General features: G+C 38.1%; 1 pseudogene; it reads left to right on the plus strand.

The window, feature by feature from the left end:
- Positions 1-229: 229 nt before the first annotated feature.
- Positions 230-4445, plus strand: LOC102491622 (E3 ubiquitin-protein ligase RNF13 pseudogene; annotated as a pseudogene).
- Positions 4446-5692: the final 1247 nt, after the last annotated feature.

Consider the following 5692-nt stretch of genomic DNA (forward strand, 5'->3'; position numbering starts at 1 on the left):
AAAGTTTGTTGGAAAATGAAAGTTCAAAAACATTTTTAAGCTATGCATACATTTTTTTCATAATATTCATTTCCATAAATTTTTTGAACAACCTCTTCGCGCTACGTTTTTTTTTGTCGCTGATAAGAAGTCTTCAAAATTCATGGAAAATGTGTATCATGAAAAACTATACATAGATTTTAAAATCGCATTGGACCAAATTAAACTTATACTAACTCATTATGACGCGTCTAAATAAGGTCTAGTTTGAAGCAGTAATAAGGACAAGATGTTAGTTTGTGAAAAAGCTCCTATTGGTCTGGCTTTGGTGGTGTCGTCCAAGCTTTTAACTCCAGGCTAGGGGGGGTCTATGCAGATAGGCAGCCTTGAAGTCAAGGTAGAGATTTCTCTAGCAGCAGTGTGGCCTGGGAGCATGTTTGGGTTCCGGGGGCCAGGCTTCCAGGTGATGTTTATATGATGTTGCTCTCCACATGGATGTTCATGATGTCAGCTACTCAAGTCAACACCATCTTGACTGTCCAGTTCTTTGCATTCTTGAACCTATTATAGCCTGTAGAAGCAAACATTTTAGCAATTTAGTACAATTATGAAAGTGCATCTCAGGCATTTGATGACCTTCCGTAAGATTTGGTTATAGACTTCCAGTTGAAGATTTATGAGGTTTTTGAATTAACTCAAAACCAGAGAATGCTTGAGAACCCATAGTGCCTCCCCACTAAAAGATAATCCATCAGTACTTTTATCATGTTAATTAGAAGACTTGCTTGTCTTAAATGCATAGAGAGCATGATCCAAAGCTGCCATAGTTCACCATGCTGATTCTGTTGACCTCATTTGCATGGGATCTAAGTACAGAAAGTATAGTTGATATATTAAAAAAAAAATTGAGGGGCCAGCAGGTGGCATGGTAGTTAAGGATGCTGAACTCCCACCTGGATGACTGTGGTTTGAGTCCCAAACATGGTGGCTTGCTTTCTCACTTTCTCTTCTCTCTCTCTTGCTCTCTCACTCTGTCCCTCTCTGGTCAAATTAACATAAATAAATAAAGTTAAATAAAATAATATTGTTTTTTAAAAAAAGAAAATTGATATTTCACCTGTTTTTATTGGTGAATTGTCAGCTAATTCCCTGAAAGATAAATTTACATATGAAGAGGGGAGCCACATTAACTTAGTTCCAGTACTTAGTCTTCCTCTGGAATACTAACTAATCCTTTCCTTATCATTGTGAGTATTTATCTCATCTTGTTAGTCATTTTTATGATCACAAAATTTGTCTAGGACAGACTTCATAAAGATTAGCTTAAGAAACTCTCTATACATAAATTCCAGATAGGAGATGAGTATGATGTATGTGTCATTTGTTTGGATGACTATGAAGAGGGAGACAAGCTCAATAATGCCCATGTCTGTCATTGCCAGACCCTCGGTTAACTAAAACCAAAAATCCTGCGCAGTCTGCAAGCAAAAGTTGTTTCTTCTTGAGGTAATTCAGGTTCTGACACAGAACAGAATCATAGAGAATACTGTTTGACCCTGTTTGGCTTATTTCCCTTAAAGTGTTTATTTAGGTATATGCTTTGATTTTCTGCACCCTTCAGAGATTTCTGTAGATAGAACATTGTTTAGTATTCTACAGATCAATCAGATTACTAAAACAGGCTTTTGACCTATTATTTATCTGCAGAAATATACTTCATTTACTAATACATAATAATGGATTGGTGTTGTAACTCAAGCATCAAACCAATTGTGCTGGGATGAAATATAGCCAAAAGATTTTTTAAATCCTCAGTGTAGCTTGCAAATAAGATCTAGATCACAGAATACAAATGTGTTATGTTTTCTACATGAGGTCAGTGATATGACCACCTAGAAAAAGCTAAGCCAACTCCCATATCCATAAAGTTACCTAGAGTTGTTGGGATAGAATATATTTGTTCTGATATTTCCCGAAATTGACATTATTAGTGAGAGACAACAGGTAATTTAGCATTTTGGGGACAAGTAGTTAGTGTAATGGCTGTGTCACTGGACTTCCACGTAGTCGATGATGGTTTGCGTCCTGGACCCGGTGGCTTAAAACTCACGCCGGGCACGTGTGCGTGCGTGCCCAAGATCTTGAGAGGAGAATGGAGGAGAAGGGATTGCGGCGTGACCATCCCCCCTGGGGGGTGATTTCTCGCTTTCTGTCTCTATGTCTCTCTCTGTCTGTCTGGCGAGCGCACGCGCCCTACAGTGAAAATCTCTCAAAAAAACAAACAAACAAACAAAAAAAAAAAACAGGTAATTTAGCATTTTTCTTCCTATCAGCACCACCAAGGAGCTCAAAGCTATCTTTTCCCCTTATTATTCTCAAGTTTTATCCTGTTAGTAGTGGTCTCTACTAGCACAGATATCAAAATTTTTTATTTGTTTAAGGGTTTTGATACTATAGTGCTATGCATACATTTGATTCAGCAGCCTCTGGGCTTTAATTACTGAATTTCAGTATCCTTAAAGGTTTTTGTGGTTGCTGTGATAAAAGCAAAAAGAAAACACTGCATGAAAATACCAAACTTCAATAACTGTTAATGCTCAGATCACATACCTTATAATATGCTGATTATCCCTGCTAAACTAAGTACGAAGGAAATTTTTCAAGTATTGAATTTGCAAATGAGTAGTTAAGTTTAACAGAACTAATGATGTGTTAAAATAATATATTACAAAAAGCTAAATTTTACTGTAACCAATCATAACTATGTAGAAGACACAGACTTACATATAACAAAAATGCTAAGAATGTGTATATTCCCTTGTATGAGGGGAGTTTGAATATTAATAAACACACTTTCCAGTTTAAGAGACAGTTATTTTTAAAAAAAAAAAAAAAAAAAGAATAAAAAGAAAGAAAGAAAAAGAGCCTCTATCAGGGCAACATAAATTCTGCTAAAAACTGAAGCAAGAACAAATATTAAACTTATGGTGAAGCATAGGTGGAGAAATGGTCATATCATTGATGCTTTACAAAAAGTTTATAGGACAGGGACCAGCAGTTAACGTAATGGCTATGTCGCTGAACTCCCATGTAGTCGACCTCCGGTGCGAATCCCGGACACAGCGGCTTAAACTCACACCCGGCTCGTGTTTGTGCATGCCCAAGATCCCTAGAGGAGAATGGAGGAGAAGGGATTGTGGCATGGCCATCCCTGCAGGGGGAGGGTGGGGGTTCTACTTCTCGCTTTCTGTCTCTCTCTGTCTCTCTGTCTTTCTAGCAAGCGCAAGCGCCCTACAGCAAAAACCTTTCCAAAAAAGAAAAAAATAAATAAAGTTTATAGGACAATGCCCTAAAGAAATCAACATTTGCAAACGTATAACTTGTTGTAAGAAGTTACTAGACAATGTTAAAGACACCTCTAGAGGCAGGCTACCCATATCCCTTTGCAAGGAGTATATGAATCTGATCTGTGTCCTCATTGAAGAGGACCAATGAGTAACAGCAGGAACAGTAGCTAACACCACAAGCATCTCAATTAGTACAGCTTACACAATTTTGACTGAAAAATTAAAGCTGAGCCAACTTTCTGCTTGATGAGTGCCAAAACTGTTCTGTCCAGATTGGCTGCAAATAAGAGCAGAACTTTCAATGGAAATTTTAAGCAAGTGGGACTGGGATCCTGAAACATTTCTTCCATGAATTATAATAGGAGATGACAAATGACTTTACCAATATGATCCTGAAGACAAAGTACAATTGAAGCAGTGGCCACTGAGAGTGGAAGTGGTCCAGTCAAAAAGCAATAGCAGACTGGCCAAGAGCAAAGGTCATAACAAAGGTGTTTTGGGATACTCAAGGCATTTTACTTGTTGACTCTCTGCAAAACCAAAGAGGAACTTTTGCTCATTATGAGAGTGTTTTGAGAAAGTTAGCTGAAGCTTTAGCAGAAAAATGCCTGAGAAAGCTTTTCCAGAGAGTCCTTTTCTACCACCACATGCTTCTGAGCATTCCTCTCATCAAACAATAGCAATTTTGTGAGCATTTAGATGGAAATTCATTAGGCATCCACCATACATTCCTTATTTAGCTACTTTGGGCTTTTGTCTGTGTTTCTTAATCTTAAAAAAAGTCTTTAAAGGGGACCTATCTATCTTCAGTTAATAATGTAAAACAGACTGCATTGAGATGGTTAATAGGACCCTCAGTTCTTTAGGGATGGACCAAATGGCTGACATCATCATTTGCAAAAAATGTCTTGAACTTGATGAAGCTAATGTTGAGAAATGCAAACTATATTTTTGATTTTTATCTTCTAATTTCATTCTCCACGAACTTTTTGAAGTCCCTCAGGCTTCATTCATTCCATTGCAAATTTAATAGCTTTGCTTTTGATTACTTGAGAAATAGTTGTGGCTTGTTGTTTATTCCTTAATGAGAGAGAAAGCAGCAGAGAGAAAAAAAAAAAGAAAGAGACCAAGAAAGTTTTTCTTTAAAAGGATTTTTGCTATGGGGCACATGCACTCGCCAGAGAGATAGAAAGAGACAGAGAGACAGAAAGCAAGACAACACTCCCCCTGACCCCCACCCAGGGCATCGCCACACCACAATCCCTCCTCCTCCATTCTTCTCTTGGTATCTTGGGCACACATGCACGTGTACCCTGTGTGAATTTAAGTTGCCAGGTATGAGACTTGAACTGTAGTCAACTACGTGGGAATCCATCTATGTATCCATTTCACAATCTGCTGGTTCTGAGACAGGTATTTTTTGACAGAGTCTAGCTGTGCTATGGTCCTTCTTCTTTAGTCTCCCAATAAGCTAAGATTGCAGGTGCTCCCCACCATGCCCCCACATATTCAGGTTGGCCTGGGAACTGAGCCTGGGTCTCCTGAACAGCATCTAGGTTCCTGAGAAGAGGCACTACTTGTGGGCCACTGTGACTGGGCCTATCTGTGGGTTTTCAGTCTTACTTGTTCTCTGATAGTCAAAGATATCTATGATGGCAATGCTGACTAAATTTATTCTACTTTACTTGATTTTCTTCTTATATCTGCTCTGGTTTTCCTTACCACTTACTTCAGTATCTAAATATTTTAGTTATGAACTATGATGGACTGTATGGTCTTCTTATGGATTTACATGTTGGAACTTCTGTTTAAAGAAACCTGAAATTGGACAAATTTTTTTACATTTTAAGAAATTAGGAGTTCTGGCCCTGCTGTGGTAGTGCAGGTGGTAGAGTGCTTCAATGCTATACTGGAGCCATAAGGCAAGACCTTGGGTTCTGACACAAAGCTGATTATACCAGATGCACCTCTGGGGCACATGTGATCTTGGCTGGCTAAATGCTGGTGAAGGATCACAGCATGATAAGACAACCCTGGCGAGGGTTTTTGACTCTTCCCCATCCCTACTCTATCTTTCTCATGAAAGAAAAAAAAAAAAAAACATTCTTTTTACAAAAGAGGACTGATCTGAAGTCAGAACATTCAGTGTGATAACTTAGATGTATGGTGTTTGACTAATTAATCAATCTTGCTACAGTTTAGTTTATTCATGATTTGGGCATGGTGGCTCTACAACTTTCATGGTGGTGTTGCAAGGATTGAATGAGATTACTCTTTTAAAAGTAACTTAAAATCAAAAAAGTTCTACACAAATACATAATGTTACTAATAATGCAGGTTATACTTTGCACTTACAATTACCTTGA

Source organism: Tupaia chinensis, unplaced genomic scaffold, assembly GCF_000334495.1.
Source record: "Tupaia chinensis unplaced genomic scaffold, TupChi_1.0 Scaffold148049_1, whole genome shotgun sequence".
In the NCBI taxonomy this organism is placed as follows: domain Eukaryota; kingdom Metazoa; phylum Chordata; class Mammalia; order Scandentia; family Tupaiidae; genus Tupaia; species Tupaia belangeri.